This window comes from Polypterus senegalus, chromosome 3, assembly GCF_016835505.1.
Source record: "Polypterus senegalus isolate Bchr_013 chromosome 3, ASM1683550v1, whole genome shotgun sequence".
Lineage (NCBI taxonomy): Eukaryota > Metazoa > Chordata > Cladistia > Polypteriformes > Polypteridae > Polypterus > Polypterus senegalus.
In genome coordinates, this window is record NC_053156.1 from 34,159,990 (window position 1) to 34,180,069 (window position 20,080).

Consider the following 20,080-nt stretch of genomic DNA (forward strand, 5'->3'; position numbering starts at 1 on the left):
ATGGCCGCGGCTCCCAGAAGGCAAGTCGCGGTGAAAGACGGCTAGAGACAGCCGCGGTCGGCGACAACAGACTGGTCACCCGCGGGGGATGTCGGGACGGTGGAGGAAACCCGGAGTCCGCCGACGAGGCGGTCGCCCCTAACGGGTCCGAGCCTCCTCGAAGGGGAGGGGAAGGCGGGCGAAGCGCCGCCGAAAGAAAAAGCCGCCGACAAAGAGGGACGGGTTGTGGCTGACGAGTCTGCCGCGTAAAGGAGAAGGCAGATCGCAGCCGGCTTGTAGTAGCCAGCCGTCCCTCTGAGGACTCCAACTCCAGGAGCCTTTGCGCGACCCAGCGGAACACGTGCCTGGAGGCGACGTGCTCATTGGTTCCCGGCCGGAAGGTAAGCACAGCGCGAAAATGCAGCCGGCCGTAGTAACTAACTGTTTGGACTTACGGGTCTCGAGAAATACCTCGAGCCCCTGCAAGGTTTCTTGCAGGGTGTCAAGACCTAAAGGAACGAGTGGAGGAACTAGGAGCGACGGCTGCAGCACCTGTAAAGGCGCTGAAGGATTTCGTGCAGCGGCTGCGCCGGAAGCTCGGAGATGATCGATGCGGGAGTACAGGTGAGTCCCTCCCGTGTCGTAGAGAATAAGGGGACACAGTGCGATCGGGCACCGCGGAGAATGAGTAGCGCGTGCCAAAGCACTGTGTGCCCGACAAGAGACTGGGGCACGATGACCGAATGGTCGGGGACTGGAGCAAACAGCCCGGGGCATGCGCGTGGCGTGGCTTTCCGGGGCAGTACGGCTCACCAGGACCCGACCGGTCTTAAGTGCGGGGTAGCGCCGGTGGTAGGAGTGCCGGGGATGCGCCGCCGTGCGGTGCAGCTGAATAGTGCTGTTCATCGGTGCGGGACGGTGCAAATGACGCCGACTCCCAGTAAGCGGAAGGTAGCGGGTGTCCAGACAGCACAGAGGCTCTCCTCTTCCCATGGAGGGCCTCAGGCTGAGCGCAAGCCCCACATTAAGCGGGAGATCCCCAAAAGGAATGGTGGGTCTCCCAACAGGATGGAAGGAAGGCTTGAGGGCCGCCAGGCGCCATGATGACTTCCCTGGCAGGTGAAGGGCGGAGACGACGCTGACGGAGTTCCCGAGATGTTTTGGTCCCGCAGAGGGGAACAGCCAGGAGGACTCCGTCGGTGCTATAATTGCCGGCGACCGGGCCACGAGAGGCGCCATTGTCCCCGGGGAGACAGGAAGTACACCGTCCCTCCAAGGTTCGCTCGAGGACAGGGACAACGCATTCAAGGCCCGGATGACGCGTCCTCCTGGAGGAGGACGCCCTTCGGGCGGACGCTCCGCCCAGAAGTCGTCACTAAGGGGGGGGAACTGTGGAAGACTGCCGGCTTCCGAGGCCGTCCGCACCCCAGGCCGACAGGAGGAGCTCTCCAGACAGCGGGATCGTGCTCCGAGGTCCAGCAGGGCCTTATGGACTCTGTGGTGTTTATTCACAGCCCTGCTGGATACCTTGGGCGCCACCAGGAGTCGCTGTGGGGGGACTTATGGGCTCTGTTGTGCCTTATGACCGGGAGTATGTCACGGTCACGTGACAGGAAGGTATGGCGTGCTCCGGGTTAAAGTCATAGACTGATTGCCCTGACCCGGAAGGAATAACAGACTGCTGGGACAGATATACCTCCGGGTCGGGGCCTATAAAAGGACGGTGCCTCAGTCCAGACACTGAGCTGTGCTGGGTGGGAGAGGAGCAAAGTGTCTGGGCGAGGAGGAGAGGTTATTGTGTTTATTAGAGTGTGTTTATTTGTAGTTAATGAGTAGTGTGGAAGGTGCTTGGTGCACTGAAAGAAAATAAAAGAGTCTTGGACTGTTACCTGGTCTCGGGAGTCGTACCTGAGGGTTCGAGGGTGCACTACTGCCCCCTACTGCCACAACAAACATATCTAAATATATACATATACACACACATACTATATATATATATATATATATATATATATATATATATATATATATATATATATATATATATATATACAGTCTTTGGGGTGCAAGCAACTGTTGCTGGGGGTGCCAGTATATTATGAACTATCGTATCTGTTCAAGTTTTATTTAAAATTTATTTTAAATAGAAGGAATTTTTATTTAGTCGACAGAATAAATCAACTCAAACCTTAAATAACTTATAATATTTTGCTCTCTATAAAAATATATCCTGTCTAAATTATACAAGTTAGAAATAAAGTAAACGTTGAAAGAACAAACATTCAAATTTCTTTACTCTTATGTAATTTTATATAAAAAATAAACTTAAATTTTAAATATCCCAAAAGATTTTGCTTCCCATAAAAATATATCCTGTCAAAATTATACAAATTCAAATATGAACATGGTGCATAACAAAACCTGGAAATATAAATAAAATGTGTTCCTTTCAGCAATAACAAATCAAATCATTCAGTTGTCTTTGCTCTTATGTCATTTTAGAGCTGGACGCCTGGCATCTTTTTTTGGCCACAGGTTCGTTTTTTGTTTGGTGTGAGGTTCTGTGTTGTGGAGATTCTCAGGATGGACTGCAGGTGCTCATCAGTGAGGCGACTCATGTGTGCTGTTTTGTTAGTCTTTATCACTGAGAAGAGCTTCTCACACAGATATGTGCTACCAAACAGGCACAAGGTTCGAGCCGCATGTAGACAGAGCTGGAGCATTTGTGCGGGAATGGAGTGAATAAACTGTGCGGGCCGTGCAGTATCGTGCTTTGCCATTACACTGCAGCTCAATCACCTCCATCTCAATCTGCACAGGTGCAGTTTCCACATTGACGGCAAATGGGTTGCGAAACAACTCAAAATTCTTTTTTCGTTCTTCAAAGTCACCAAAGCGCCGTGCAAACTCAGTGCGCAGTGCGCTCAGTTTATCAGCAAAGTGTGTATTTGGGAACACCGTTGTGCTGACTTGGTTCAACATTACTTGGCAACAGGGAAAGTGGGGCAAGTTGCACTGGTGCATTTGTGTCTCCCATAAAAGCAGCTTCACTTGAAATCACTTTGTGATTTTGCACGGGTAAAAACGTCCGCTGAAGTGTCAGATTCTTATTTAACTCTTCTGCTTTATGTATCTTGTGCATTGCATTCAGGTCTTTCAGGTTAAATTGATGTTTTGTCTCATAGTGCCATCTTAGATTAAATTCTGTAATTACAGCCACATTAGCTCCACAAATGAGACACACGGGTTTACCGGCAATGTCAGTAAACATATACTCAGCCTCCCATCGGTTTTTAAAGGCTCTATGTTCAGAATCACCTTTTCTCTTTGGGATCATGTGGGATAACTTCGCAATAACTTGCAGCATCATAAGATAGACTTGAGTAACGTGGTAAGTGTTCGGCAAGGCAGCTGAAGCGGTGCATTATGGGATCTGCAGTTTATTGTGTTACCAGCGCTTCATATCCCCGGGCCATTAATAACAATAATATATAAAATGATCTCGCTGGCCGAATATAATTACACGCCGGGCCGGATGTGGCTTGCAGGCCTTGAGTTTGACACATATGGACTAAATAGAACTTGAAAAGATATATTTTTTCAAATGTGATCGCACAATTCAGATCGAGTTGACGCGCACTACAGTACATCGAGCCCGCGTGCTATTGTGGTTTTGCCTGCGTGCCTCAATAACTTACCTTCCCCTCGCTCTTACTTTTTTACCATTGATTACACTGAGTATGGCTTTACCAAAACAATCATTGATCGCGAATAATGTATTCATTATTCATAAAGCTTCAATTGGTGATCTGTCTTTCTGCGTTAACCGCATATTTTTTCATACGTCTCAAACCAAGGGGATGCGAGGCTAAAATGAATCGTGAAGCGCACGTACATACTTAGTGCATCCCCTCTCGGGAACTGAACCTCGGACATCGGCACTAGAGGTCGAAGCTTCTATTATTGCGCCACAGCGTGTGGTTTGTCTATTTGAGCGTAGCAGTGTAATTCGGTTTTTGTTCAGCACTCTTTGTAACTGTTGCTTTTTGTCTGCGCACTGCGTCAGTTCACGTGAGCCGTTGAATATGGTTTTATTTGTCACTTGCTTGCTTCTAATTGTTTCGCTGCCTACTTAATTACATAATGTATGTTTTCATCAGCGGTTTTTGGAGCTCTTCCTGGTTTTCTACGTACTGCGTGATTACATGATGATGTCACACGTAACTCCGCCCCCCCCCACGGCTTTCGAGCTCAACTCCATTACAGTATATGCAGAAAAATAGCTTCCAGTTATGACCATTACGCGTAGAATTTCGAAATGAAACCTGTCCAACTTTTGTAAGGAAGCTGTAAGGAATGAGCCTGCCAAATTTCAGCCTTCTAATTACTCTAAGTTGCTAAGTTGGAGAATTAGTGATGAGTCAGTGAGTCAGTCAGTCAGTCAGTGAGTCAGTCAGTGAGGGCTTTGCCTTTTTAATCACCTGTCCTCTCTCCACCACACTGCTCTCTTCCAGTTGTGTGTTGCATTTCTTCCTCCCATGGACTCCCTGGACAAGGCAGTGCAGTCATTTTCATGGAGTATTTCTGGTGCCAGGACTTTGCCCGTTGGAAGCACTTCCAGGTCATATGAAAGTAGCAAATAGCAAGAAGTGTATCTCCCTTCAGCACACTCTTGCAGCACCCCCAGACCTCTGCAGGGCAGCTTTACCAGTCTATAATTCCTGACATTTCCAGCTGGTGTCCCAGCATGCACCGATATCCAGGGATGCTGCCATCTAGTGTCCTGGGGGATAAAACGGCCCCCAGAGACAGTCCTTTCCTGTCCTTTCCTTCTATCCTAGCCAGGAAAGGTACAGTAGGCATATCCAGTTGGGACACCTGTCCATCCACATGGGGTCTCACTTTCGGGTAAGGAATTTTCCCTCTCTCGGTCGAGACACCTGTCTATCTGCTTGGGGCTTCCCGTCCGGTTAAGAAAACTTCCCTTCTCTTAGTCGGGATGCCCATGCGTCCCGTATGGTAGTTACAATGTTAATCATTTTCTATTGTTCTATACTGCTGGCTTTAGTGTTCCAAACTTACAAATACTTCTTCCCTTATTATTTAATCCTGAGAATACACATACAAAGTGATGTTTGTCCTTCTCAAACCACCTTAAAATGGTACATCCCAATGTAAACTAGGGTCAAGAAAACATGTCTGCTTGAGTCGTCTTTGAAAATTCAAGCCTATTCTGCCAATGTAAGCTTTGAGTAGCACAGCCAGTAAGTCATACATGTGAAAATCTACCATTATATATTGCGACTTTTCACAAGCATTGTCGTAAGTTTGACTGATGTAGTTCAGTATCAGTTACTGAGCTTCTTTCAGATAGCCATGTGTTAGTGTTCACTTCACACTCAGATGTTCATTGTCTATAAAAAGTATTGACACCTTAGACATTTTCACATGTTATTGTTATACAATGTTGCATCATAGCAGATTTAATTTGGCTTTTTTGACACTACAGACAAAGCACTCTTTAATGCACAAAGTGATAAGAAGCCTCTGCAAAGTAGTCTAAATTAATTACAAATATAAATCACAACCTAATTGATTACATAAGTGTGCATCCCCTTCAAGTCAGTATTTAGTAGATGTCAGCCATGACAGCCTTGTGTCTGTATGCACAGGTTTCCATCAGCTTTGCACATCTGGACTCTGCCATTTTCTCTCTATTCTTCTTTTCACATCTGCTCCAGCTCTGTTAACTGTCACGGTAATCACAAGTGAACAGCCTTGGTCAAGTCCAGCCACAATTTCACCAGCAGACTAAGATTTGGACTCTGACTTGATAACTCCAGGACATTCAGATTGTTATTTTGAAGCCATTCCCATGTAGCTTTGGCTTTAAGCTTGGGGTTGTCGTCTTGATGGAAAATAAATCTTCTCCCAAAGGTGTAGGTTTCTTGTAAGGTTTTCTTTATGATCACTCCATATTTTGCTGCAACTCTTCCCTCTCCTGCTGTAGACGAACATTCTTAGAGCCTGATACTGCCACCACCATGCTTCACAGTGGAGATGACATGTTTTTGATAATGGTGTTCAAACATGCCATTTAGTCAGATGACCAAAAGCTCAACTGTGGACTCATCAGACCACAGAACCGTCTTCCAGCTGACTTCAGAGTTTCCCATGTGCCTTCTGCTGAGATGTCATGTGTTTTTTCAATAGTGCCATCCTATGATAAAGCTGTGATTTATGAAGCACCTGTGTGCGTTTTTTGTCTGCCCAGTCTGTAGCTTGTAACTCCTACAGTTGTCATATATCTCTTGATGGCCTCTCTTACTCGTCTTCTTCTTGAACTGTCACTCAGTTTTTGTGATTGTCCTGTTCTGGGTAGATTCCCATCTCTGACACACTCTTCCCATTTCTTAATGACTGACTCACTTGGATATTCAGTGACTTAGAGATTTTCCTTTATCTGTTCCCTGATTTGTGCTTTTTAATCACCAGCTCACCAGGAGTGTTTTTTTGTCTTCTTTTTGACGGTCAGGCCACCATACTGACTCTCCATAAGTTGTTGCTTTCCACATTCGGGTGCATTTAGACAACAATCAACTCAAAGTCCAGATAGGTGGTCTCCACTGAACTAATTCTGGGACCTCTAAAGCCAAGTGGTGGCACCAGTGTGGATTTAAAGGTGTCATATTACAAAGGTGAAAACTTATACAATCAATTATTTTGTGTTTTATATTTGTAATTAATTTAGATCCCTTTGATCTTTTTCAGTTTAACATTAAAATGTCATTTTCTGTTGCCAGTGTCAAAAAGTTGTAAAATGTGAAAATTTCAAGGGGGTAAATACTTTTTATAGGCTTTGTGGTTTAATATTAGTTCCTGAGTGATTTTTAAATATTTTTGAGTTGATGTTCACTGGCCACTCCGATGTGTTTGTGAGTTTATGCAGTTTGTGGACAGTGTACTTGTTCTGTTTCACATGCTATTGAGTTATGTTGGGAGCGTGCACTGATACAGCACATTACTGCCCCCATTACACGGCGGACCACCTCAGGATCCCAGTGGCTGGAGTGCCAGTCCTACCCCTGCAAGTTTTCCCTGCAAGTTGGAGGACATGCTTGCAGAGTCGGATGCAGGTTAACATCATACCCAGGATGGACCAACTGCAGGTTAAGGGCCTTGAGTTATGTGCTGAATGTGATTTGCATCTTTACTTTACAGCAGTGGTCCCCAACTCCGGTCCTGGAGGGCTCCTAGTAGCTGCAGGTTTTCATTCTAACCCTTTTTTAATTAGAGCACTGTTTTTGCTGCTAATTCACTTCTTTTGAATTAATTTGAATTGACTTGTTTTGGAAAATTTGTTCCCCTGAATTTCTTCATTCCTCTGAATTGCTTCATTTCTTTCCTTAAATGGCACCCAAACAGAAACAAAATGTGACGTAAGTGAGCCAACAGAAGACCAAGTAAGTCAGGGCCTCAAACTCCAACCGATTTCACTCCAACCAGTTGCTTAATTAGGCGCCGATTCTTGTTGTTAATTAAACTTGTTCTTTAATTCCATTGCTTGTTGCTGCTCTTATTATGCAATAGCATATAATTTCAAAATTGCTGATTTTCTCTTTTCTAAGAGCACTGTTAAAATCTTTTGGGGACCTTCACCTTTCTTTATTTTCAGATATTGTATGATCGACACAGTTTGCTGGTCATGTTTTGGCTCATTTTGTATCTCATTATTGTTTGGCTGCTACTTAAAGAAAAAGAATGAAATAAAGGAGTCTGAGTCGTCAAGAGCAAGTCAAATAAAATGAAGTTAATTAGGAGAAAAAACAGGTCACTAATTAAGAAAAGGGTTAGAATGAAAACCTGCAGCCACTGGGGCCCTCCAGGACACCTGCTTTATAGTTTCACACCTACAGTCTGTGAATACAATTGGGGCACTTGCACATCTTGTTTCAAGCCATATGGGTTTGTTTCTTATCATTTTCTCACTGTGCATTATCAATTTTTAAGTTTTTATAAAAATGATTTTGTTTTGTAAGCCAGAGGTTTTCTGTTATCCTCTCCCTTAAAGAACATGGTTGAGTATTAACCTACTTAATGTTATGCTTACCTCTGGAGCCAAAAACTATGAATTTTTCTCAACAAGGAAAAATGTTATTACATGTACCAAAAAAGGGAAATAGCAAAATATCAGCATTAGTAAAGTAGAAAAGGTCTGTGTAATGTCCACTGTTGTACTAATGCAGTTTTAGTACAAGTCCTTTGTTTGATATGTTTTGAGACAGTCACCAATCGGTGCGACAGAAGTGCCCTTCTTTGCTCACTTTTCTTATAATATTTCTTTTTTTGCACATGAGAGGTTAGGATGTCATTGCCTGACCCGCACATTCAACACTGCCCCTTGTGTTATTGTAGGCTGCCACAATACAAGGGTTAGTGACTTCCACATTTCCCTGACACAAACACTGACAGTTGCTGTTTTGTGGACAGTGTTTAGTAGGCTAATGTCTAATTGTCCGTGCACTTGATTGCACTTTTTTGCCTTTTCGTCATGCAGCTACTATCGCACCATGGTGAAGCTTCACACAACCAAATACACCGGTTATATCATAGCAGTTCAGTCGTACAGTGCCATATCATGCATCAGTTTCATGTTTGATGACTGATTAACATTGTCATAACTATCGCTCAGTTTGAGAAGTGGTTTGGTTTAAGTTTGTTCTAAAACTGTCTTTATGGCGTTGTGTTTTATTTATTCCACCCCATTCATAAATACTAATAAGTTACCTTGGAGTTACCAGTTAGCAGAAAGCATAGAAATATATTTTTTGGAGCATGGTGTTATTTCATCCACTAGATGGCAGAAGAATACTGTCCCCAGAGTTATTTGAGCCTAACACTTTAAAGCATATCATTACATGTCACCCCAAGCCTGATTCAAGTTTAGTTGTAATTGCATAGAATTCCAAGCAAGAGTCATGCTCAGGGTTAATGCCAAGAAGGTTAAGAGATTTTTCTTTTTTTACCATTTTAAACCTTAGCTGTGGAGGTTTTAAAGCATGTCTTTTGAGTTTGTGACTGATTTTCACGTTTGACGACCAATTAACATTGTCATCACTATCGCTCGACATGGCTGACTGGGATAAGGCCTATTCCTAAAACAGGCCAGTGAAGTTCTGGTCAAGATTGTCACTTATTTTGAGGCCTGTTCACTCATATCACAGCAGTTGCAGTACTAGGATGCTGACTGTATGCACACATATCTTTGGTGAAGTGCTGACACACATTAATAATACAACATCATGGTATCCAGAAGAGTGTTAGCTGTAAGTGCTGAGGAGGCATGCCATGACCTTTCCTTACCGGTCAGTGTTATGCAGAGCTCTTAGTGCTAACTTGTGCGCACTGAGCCTCTCAACTGTCAAGGGCTTTACGAACTTTGCTGATATCTCAAGTCTCCATGTTCACCTGTTCATAGAAGGCTTTGTGAGTCGTGTTCACTGAGATTTCATGTTTGCTTTCTCCTCCTAATAGATGCATTATGATATCTTCATCCCTAAATTTCGAGACAAGCTGTTGGTTTTTCAGTTTTTTGTGTTTTTCCCATCAAATCGAAATTCCCTACCTGAGGACATCCTCCTCCTTTTTTCCTCAAATGATGACAATTGCTTTTATGGCACACAGACAGCAGGACAATCAGGTAAATTGTATGGCTTGTTAGACCAATTATTTTGTTCCTGAATTGTACTTATGGAGATGTATTTCCATTTTTATTCATTCTACGGTCTTTTTCATTTGTTTTCATTTATGATTTGAGAGGTATTATTTGCTCACTGAAAGTGCCATAAATCAAAGCCTCACGGCAGCAAAATGGTAAGATTGGCTGAATACTTTTGAAATGCACTGTACTTAAATAAAAAAGACAATGATTATTTCAATGTTAAGTAAACAAATAAAAACTGGGTCACTTTATAGTCGTTTATTTTTTGTCCTGTAGAATTACATTTTGTTGAATGAATGTTAACCAATACAAAGTAGTGCCAACAAACACAAAATCTTCATAAGATAACAACACCCAGACCACCCTCAGCCCTCTGTGACCAAAATGACTTAAATGAATCCTCCACTCAAATATGATAAGCTTTCATATGTTACTCACCTTGTGTAGTTTGTAGTGAGGGTGAAGAGCAGGTCCAGCTCAGAGCTTGCATACAGTAAACCCCTGCATGCATCTTCCTCCTCCCAATGCTTTAACTGGCAAGTTAAATGACCATACTAACTGTAAAAATATAAAACTCAAGCAAGAAAGACAAAGGGTTATCTACATATGAGTGGCGTGAAAGCCATTGTGCGCAGAGCAAATACACATCTACTCAGTATTAACCTGACACTACGCCAACCTCTCAGCTCCATTATCTGCAGTTTATAATGATTCACTACTTCACTGTCACTATAATTCACTCGGTGACCAGATGACAAGGACAGTCCCAATTTCAGGCCATGCATTCCGATAAATAACTGAAGATTGTCAAAATGTTATAATAGCACAGTCAAAACTCAGGGGAAATCTTGATTAAGAATTTGTATTAAATTTGAACAACATTTGTGAGGATGACCCACAAGCAGACTAAACCAGACAGCACTGCTATTTGTTTCCACATCAACTACTGTGTGCAATCCTATGTGACCATTTGTAAAAGTTTTTTTTTTCCATGCTCTGATCTCTTGCTGATGATGAAAGTGCCCATTAAATAAACAAGGATGGGCTTTATGTGTGAGCATACATGGTACAGCTACACAAGTGTCCTGATTTGGGACTTTTAAAATCAAGTCACGCTATAATTTATAGTTCTTAAGTTCTGTGCTGAGCGACTTTGTGGTGTTCTCTGTCACCTGTTCAGTCTGTCATTAAGGCACCAGAAAATGCTGCTGCTGCTGTGGAAAACATTCAGCAGGGCAGGTGCCTCCTCACCTAATGACTACAGACCAGTGGCACTTATGTCTCATATCATGAAGACCTTTGAGAGACTGGTCATGGACTATACAAGATCACCTGTACCCCCTGCAGTTAGAGTGGAGGATGAAATTATCCGTCTGCTCCAGAAGCCTCATTCACACTTGAACAAAGCTGGCAGCACTATGAGAATTCTGTTTTTTGATTTCTCCAGTGCCTTCAGTACCATCCAGCCATCTTTGTTAAGGGGTAAACTCCGAGAAATGCAGGTGGATGAGCCTGTGGTGCCCTAGATATGTCTGTTCACTATTCAAAGAGCAGATGTAGAGGTGATCCACTCCTACAAGTACTTGGAGGTCCACATCAATGACATGTTGGTCTGGTCTAGGAATACAGAGGAACTATAAAAGAAAGACTCTTAGGTGAATAAGTTCCTTTAATGTGGGAATTGACATACTTCACATCTTCTATATCTCTGTGATGGCCAGTGCAATTTTCTATACTGTGATGAGCTGAGCTGATAACATCACTTCAAGTGAAGCCTACCAAATCAACAAGCTAATTAAAAGGGCAGACACAGTTATGGGATGCACACTGGAGCCCATTGAGATTGTAGCAAAGGAGAGAATTAAAACTAAACTGAATGCCATTATTATGAACAATGCTTTACATCCTTTCTCTGACACACCAACACTTACGAGTTTCAGACAGTGATTAATTCACCAGAAGTGTGTCAAGAAACACTACCAGGGCTCCTTAATACCAACAGCAATATGTTTGCATAATGCCTCACTGTGACTGTAACTCCTAAATCAGATATCTATCTATCTATCTATCTATCTGGCCACATTTGTTCGGTATCCATAATGGTCAGTGGCTATAATAAAGAGTGCCTTTCCTTTGTGTTATTCCCAAACATTTGTCATAACTAAATAATTTTGCAAGTCCCTTTTCAAAAAAAAATTAAAATGGCAGACATGCTCAAGCCAAGCCAATTATTATTTTTTTTTAAATGTTATGTTAATTGCAAATTGTCACTGTGTGTGTGGGATTGTGTGCATGCATATTTGTGTGTGTTTGTGTGTGCGAGTGAGATTGGTCCATGTGTATTTTCAGCCTTTTCCTCAATCCTATTGGGATCATCATCTTTGACTCCTGCACCCCAAAAGTGGATTGAGAAGGTTGTGGAACCTAGCTAATGAACTCAGTCCTTTACCCGCACACTTCTCGAATGCACCTACATACATTATCTAACTTGTTATTTGCTTTTTGGTACAATAAAAATATGTAAGAATGTTAATTTGATGCATACCTTGAGTCACTAGCTACCTGTGATGTCATTTTTGTAACTGTCTTTAAATAATTTGATGCAGCTTTGACTTGATCTCTTAGATATGCCTTATACTCCATCCATCCATTGTCCAACCTGCTGAATCTGAGTCACGGGGGTCTGCTGGAGCCAATCCCAGCCAACACAGGGCACAAGGCAGGAACCAATCCCGGGTAGAGTGCCAACCGACCGCAGGACACACACAAACCCACCCACACACCAAGCCCACACTAGGGCCAATTTAGATACGCCAATCCACCTAACCTGCATGTCTTTAGACTGTGGGAGGAAACCGGAGCGCCCGGAGGAAACCCATGTAGACACAGGGAGAACATGCAAACTCCACGCAGGGAGGACCCAGGAAGCGAACCCAGGTCTCCTAACTGCGAGGCAGTAGCGCTCCCACTGCGCCACCGTACTGCCCATGCCTTATACTTTTCATCTATAACAATTTAAAATATTAAATCCAAATCCAAAATAGTGTCTGCTTTCTTTTTTATGACTATTTCTTTTCAAAAAATTATATAGGGTCACTATCGACCCGAGAATGTAATAGTGTTATAAAATACATGCCTATATGCATACACTAGTGTCCAAATCATATGCTTGCAATAATTTTGTATGAGTATTTACTTGTGAGAATGGCATTGGGTTGCTTTGGAATGTCTTTATTGAGAACTGCAGGAGAAACTATGTGGAAAGTGTATATGTCACAATTGATGAACAGTTTATTCCATTTAGTGAATGCTGTGTCTTCCGACAGTATTTTCCAAATAACCCTGACAAATATGGCTTGAAACTGCTTCTTACGTGTGATGTTTCAACAGGTTGTAATTACAATGAACTACCATATGTTGGCTGTGAAAGCAGTCAGTCTTGCAGAATCAGACATTAATAGATCCAGTACACTGCTCTGGCATAAATGTAACTACTGATAACTGGTTTAAGTGCAAACTTGCAGGAGATTTGCTGTTAAAACAAATTACACTATTGGGAACAGTGTGAAAGAACAAAGTTCTAAAGATATTTCTTCCATGCAAGACCAGAACTCCATGGTTGAGTCTGTTTAGTTTTTGCCAAAAGATGGCCATGATGTCAATGCATGACAAGAACGAGATTGTTGTATCTGGAAAACTGTTATGATCATTGACTATAACAACAAAAAAAGGTGCTGTGGACTGTGTAGACCAATTACACCACAGCTAAAGTGTTCAAAAAAGAACAAAGCACTGGCCTTTGTCTTATTAACTTAACTGGCTAAACCTTGCAGGTATAAATGCACTCATTACATTCATGGCAAATTTTTCAGATTGGCAAGCTACACAGACTCACAAGCAATGCATTTTCCAGGTCAACCTAGGCCATCACCTACTGAGACCCTCGCTGGAAAGAAGAATTCAGGTTCCTAGGCTTCAAAGGACAACACTGAATGCATTGAAAGTCTGTAGTGTAGTGAGGTAGACACTTGTCAAAACAGTTCAACCAACATAATAGTACAGAATTTGCTAAGGACCATTTTGCAATGACCATAAAAATGCCACTTTGGTTTGTGATTATTGAGCTGAGTAACACTATCAATCAATCATAAAATAGTTATTGTTACTATATATTTGAAAATACCAATTACTTTTTCTGTTTTTAAGCTAGATTAGACAAATATTAAAAATTAATATTAAATATCAATAAAGAATTACAAATGTTCATAAAGTGTTCAGAGTGTTTGTGGAAGATAACATTCAATAAATGTTTGCAGTGTCATGGCTATTTGTGGCTTGTTTTTTTTAATTTATATGCCAGATCTCAAAAGATCCAGACATGTAATAGTGTTGGGTTGAATGACCCATGCACACAAGGGTTGAAGATTATAATAACCAAATAAAAGATGATTGCCTGCTCCCTTTGCTTACATTTAATATTTGCTCTGTCCTCTAATGAGGAAAGTAAACCACAGTGGCTGCCGGTTCCAGGCACAGAACAGATCCGTTGGTTCCAGGTGCAAGGGTATTGAATGGCTGTGTGACCTTCCAGACCAGGGGCCTCATGTATAAATGGTGCGCATGCACAAAAATTCCGTATAAAAACTAAACTTGGTGTAAAGTCACATACATTTTCACACCAACTCAATCCCTTGCACACGCAAGCTCTCCACCCGGTTTGTAAAACTGGCAGCACCCAGCGTCAAAGCAGTGCTACTGTTTCGGTGTGGTTTCCCTTCATTTATTTGATTCACATCCCTGATGCGGCTTTATAAGTACACTGAAATTAACCGCATATCATTTTTTAGTTTAAGGCATCTGATTGTAATCAACCTGTAGCAATATAATGATACATGAAATGGCCAAACTATTCCAAATACTATAGATGGTGTAGTGTTGTTACTCTCAGTGCAACACTGAGTATTTTAACCCACTGTATCTGAGTGGAGAATCACAGATTTCCAGGTGCTATCTTCTTGGAGCTCTTGATATAATTTTTAAGATGAAATGCAATAAAGTATATATATTACATTATGCAGATACATTTTTAACTTCATTTAAATAATGTATACTGTTATTAATTAGACGTTTGGACATGGTGGACAGCAATAGCAATGAGCTGGCACCCCATTCAGGGATTGTTTTTGCCTTGCTCTGTATGCTTGCTGGGATTGGCATGACCCTGGGTTGATAAATGAATGGAATAATTAAACATGTACAGTGATCCCTCCTCGATCACGGGGGTTGCGTTTCAGAACCCCCCGCAAAAGGTGAAAATCCGCAAAGTAAAAACCATATGTTTGTATGGTTATTTTTATATATTTTAAGCCCTTATAAACTCTCCCACACTGTTTATAAATATTCCCCGCACAGTTATACAGCATAAACTCTTTGTATTCTCTTAGATATTAGGTAAGATTCATTGAAATTATGTATGTAAACACACTGTTTATATACAGTAAAACCTAAATGTTATTTTAAAGATATCAAGCATCTCCAATATCACATATGTTGCAGCCATTACGATAGACAGGCCACCAGCAATAAATACGTACAATGCAAGAAAAATTGTATACAGTAAAATGTATGTACAGTTACGCTAAACGTATGTACATGTACTAAGTACAAGTAAAAGTAAAAGAAAATTAGTTATGGGTACTCACCAACAACAACACAATGACTTGTCTGATAACGAGGAGTTTAATTTTAACAAAGGACAGCGTTACAGCTCTTCTAAAGGAGCCTCTTCAGGCAACTGTGTAGCACCGCCGTTGTCATCTGGAGTTTCTTCTTCCAGTAAAGGTTTACTAGGTGGTGTTTTGCAGGTAAGGAACATCGTGATGGGCAGTTGCTGGCGCTGCTTTTTCATTTGTGTAAGGAGGTTTATATACAGTTCAGGGTGTCGTCTTGAGCAATTCTAAATTGCAAAGAACGAATCGTTAGCGGGTCCCATTCTTCAACCGATATCTGGAGATCTTTTGCCATTCGTAGAATGGTCGCGAGATGCTCGAGAGTTAGGCCTGCTTCTTCTTCCTGTGCTGGGTCCTCTTGTTTCTTATCTTCCTCGCTTGCTGACTTGGTCATCTCAGCCAAATCTTCGTTGCTCAGCGTCTTGTAGTGTGCATCGAGCAGCTCATTGATGAAACTTAACTCTTTATACAGCAAAACACGTTGATGCTGAATGAGCGAGGCTCAGATTTCCTGGTTAACGCAAAGCAGAATTGAATTCTGCGCTCCGTCGCTGAGCCAATCAGCACCCAGGAACTTAACCGCGTGCTCTGATTAGGTAGCCTCTCAGCCATCCGCCAATAGCGTCCCTTATATGAAATCAACTGGGCAAACCAACTCAGGAAGCATTTACCAGAAGTAAAAAGACCTACTGTCCGCAGAAACTCACAAACCAGCACAAAATTCACGATATAAATTTAAATATGCTTACATATAAAATCTGTGATAGAGTGAAGCCGCGAATGTCGAAGCGCGATATAGCGAGGGATTACTGTACTACGAAGATATTTCAATGTTCCTTACAAGTTTTGCAGAATCGACATTCTATTTTGCGGGAGGCAGGAACAATCTCTGGACGGGGCGCTAGCTCTTTGCTACCATTGTGCCACTGTGGCCCCATGTTTAATACATGCTTTAATTAATTTCATCATGAAAATGATATAAAGTATAGATCTTAGTATTTAAATTGTTCAGAGAGCTGTAATATCATGAATTTAATGGATTCTGTGTCCTGTCGATGGAAGAGAAAGCCCATTTAAGAAGCACATAGTGATTCACACACATAGATCACATAGAAGAACACACAGAATACGAAGCATTTAATGTGCTACTTTAGTTACGATGGGTTTTGAGAAACTAGTAAGTTTACGACATTCTACTTTAATGACAAAATAAACTAGGTGATTAAAGTGTAAATTTCGAGATTAAAGTTGACATTTCAAGCTTTTTTTTCAGCTGTGTCCCTGTTTTTTTTTTCTTTTCTCTGTACCCTATTACGCTTGCATAAATATTATTGCATATGACACTCAAACGGTGGGCTACGACTCGACTTTTCACGGTGACTTTGATATCTGACAACTTCTTTTTTTATTTCGGTCACTGTGCAATTTTCTGAACGTTAACTTTCGATCAGCTTCCTTTTGTTGTTTATACAGCTGCTTAAATTAACAAATAGTAATTTTTTCATTGCCTTCACTTGGCATGTGCTGATATTCTTTTTTCCCCGTGCTTTTGCCATTGTCTTTCCACTGAACGCTGTACTTAATGGAATATGTATATTGATTTGCATATTCAAAGAGGAGTAATTCTGGGAGGGGTGGCAGGCACGTGCGCATGCGTTTCATTTCACGCTGACAAGGATTTATGTAGCAGAAGTGCGTGGAAGTTCGCTTATGCACAGTATTGTGCATCAGAATTTTTTTGTGCGTACGCACATTTTGACTTTTGTCCGTACGCCATGTTTTAGTGTGAATTCTACGCAGGGCATTATGCATGAGGCCCTTGGTGACAACAAGGATAGGAAAACAGGAGTTGAGGTGAAGGACATATCTTTGGGTCTACTTAACAAACAGGATAGGATTACCCCAAAACCCATCCACAATAAAACAACCTCAGATTTTACTTTGTAATGCACTGTTTTCTAAAGCCTGGCAGGGCCTGGGTAATCAGGGGAGACTGCAGCCCATGAAGCTGGTGGAAACTGTCAGGTAGACCCTTAGGGCCTAAACAGAGAAGCTCAGTGTTAAACACCAGAGTGAATCAGCCTCCGAATACAACATTATTTCCTGAGTCTTGACAGCTGATTTGCTAGTCGGGGGGAAAAAATATTAATGGCAGCTATTTAAGAGTTTTCTGTAAAATTAAAAAGTGCATTTACTTACTGTGACTTTGGGAATAATTCGCATTTTTATTGAATTATCTGTTTAATTAGACAACTCCTTAAAAGCAGTATGCTAACTGAAAGATAAACTTTCAGGCTGAGCTTCAAGAGTCTTAGTTTATTCCATCAGACATCATAATGATAAGTAAATGCATATTGGTTATGTTTGTTTATCTCCTCCAAAAAGGCAGATATTTGTGCTTTAACTTATGACATTGTGTGGAAAACAGTTCACTTGAAGTACAATTGTTTCTGCAGCAGGCAGAAGATAAAACTCATTAGATAACCAATTTGATAATCAAGAGGCCCATCCTCTCCTCAGCCTGATGACACTTGCAGGTTTTAGTTTCTTTAATTTTTACCCAACAGTCAAATGTTCATAAATCAAAGGTTAATTGACTCAGGCGGTCCTGAAAATGAATCATTATTGGTTTAACAAATAAATTAAATTTGAAGTTAATTATGTGTAAAATCCCAATTAAATTTTTATCATTTGAGGAGAAGCCTTGGGGTAGTGTAAATACAGCAAACCTTTGTCATTTTCTGTTGGTATTCTTTATCAAAAAGAAGATTTTTTTACACTCACCTTGGTTTTTGGCTGTTTTAGGTTATGCATTTTTTAACACATTTAAGTAATTCATCAGAAGTCAGTTGAAATGTGAACATTAGATGAATGCAAAAAACACAATCTATTTTAATTCATTTAATAAAGTGTCTTTTATACCTATGTAGTAGATTCTTAAATTACCTAAAAAGGAAACAAAGACAAAATCAATAATACATTTGAAAATAATATGCTAAAAAAATAGTAAATAACCAGAAAGCACACTTGAGACAGGAATAAAACCCTAGCCGAACCATGACATTTTAACACTGGCACTGCTGAGATGTTCATTTTGTTTTGAGTAGCATTCATTCTCTTTTTTAATTTTTATATTAGTTTTTATCAATTTTTCTCCTTGTCTCAGCTTTAACTGTTTTATCACAAATAGGGAAATTCATTTGGTTTGTGTGTCAACAATAAACTTATACAGACATAGGTTTTAAATATTAAAAGATAAGTCAGGAGAAATATTGAATAACGAACGGCATATATCTGAACAACAACCTGCATACTTAAAGTATGGTGGTATATCAGAAAGTAAAGGCCATTTTAAAATTACGAGGTAACCACAATGTATAGAAGCTGATGCCATACAACACGTTTCTGGTGGCTTATGGGTAGTTCAAGCAAGTACAGTGCAGCACCCTGCAGTTAGTCCAGTTGAAGATAACATCAAGTGAACATGGGCGCTTCACACCATTGCTGAATAACACATTGTAGTGAGATTTCTTTGGGCAGAGGGAGTAAAACGTCCTGAAATTCACATCCAGTATGCGCAAACGTTATGGTTCTCCAAGTCATTATGCACTATGGCATGTGCACATCCCTAGTTGATATCTAAATGTGCAGCAACGGTGGACAACATAATCTGTCGGTCTTCTCTGATGAAGGCATTTGTCATGTCGATGTGGATTTGTGTACACGATGTTGATGGTCGACTGAATCGAGCTTCGTCAGTTACACTTGTTCTTTCCCAATTTAAATCTTTCTATTCATTCATAAACCTTTTGTGGGGTTAAGCTGGCATAATTTCCGTACTGAGCCAACATCCTTTGGTGAATTTCAATAGGTTTCATGCCCTCTGCCCAAAGAAATCCTACTGTGATGCATTGTTCAACAATGATGAAGTCCTGCAGAAGAGTGTCCATGTTCACTTGACCTTGGAATCAACAAGACTAATGACAGAGCACTGTGTGCATACAAAATACCCATAAGCCATGTGTTGTATTGCATCAGCTTTTGTAAATCCTGTATTTATCTGTAGTGTTCTAAAAAATATTTGCATCCAATGTTACATATACCCTGCTGCATAGGATAGGTGCTTTATAAATAAAATGTATTATTATTATTATTATTATTATTATTAGTAGTAGTAGTAGTAGTAGTAGTAGTATCTGTTTTGAATTACCCTTGTATACTAAACATACATATATACATACATATTGTCATCTATGTGCATTTAAGGATCACCCTCCAAGATCTTCCCAGCTATGTGATACCACCCCAGACAGAGAGGGGGCGCTGCCACTAACAGTCTTCTCATTTTCTTCCTCCACAGTCTTAGGAAGGCACCCCTTCCTTTCCCAGAGCTTTAAAGGTACAACCACCAGGAAGGAGATATTGTTGATTGCAGAGACGAACTAAAGAGAAGAGCTCAAACTCTGAGGACCCATCAACACAACTGAAATGATTAGAGGCCACTCGGCTATGTGGCTCTTACCTTTGTTTATCCTTATTTACACCATCAAGTGTTGTTTTCGTTTTCCACTTTGTTGGTAAATAGGGAGGTCAGTGTTAGCACAACAAAATATTTTCCTTTTTTTTTTTTGTTGAACCTTATTCACGCGAC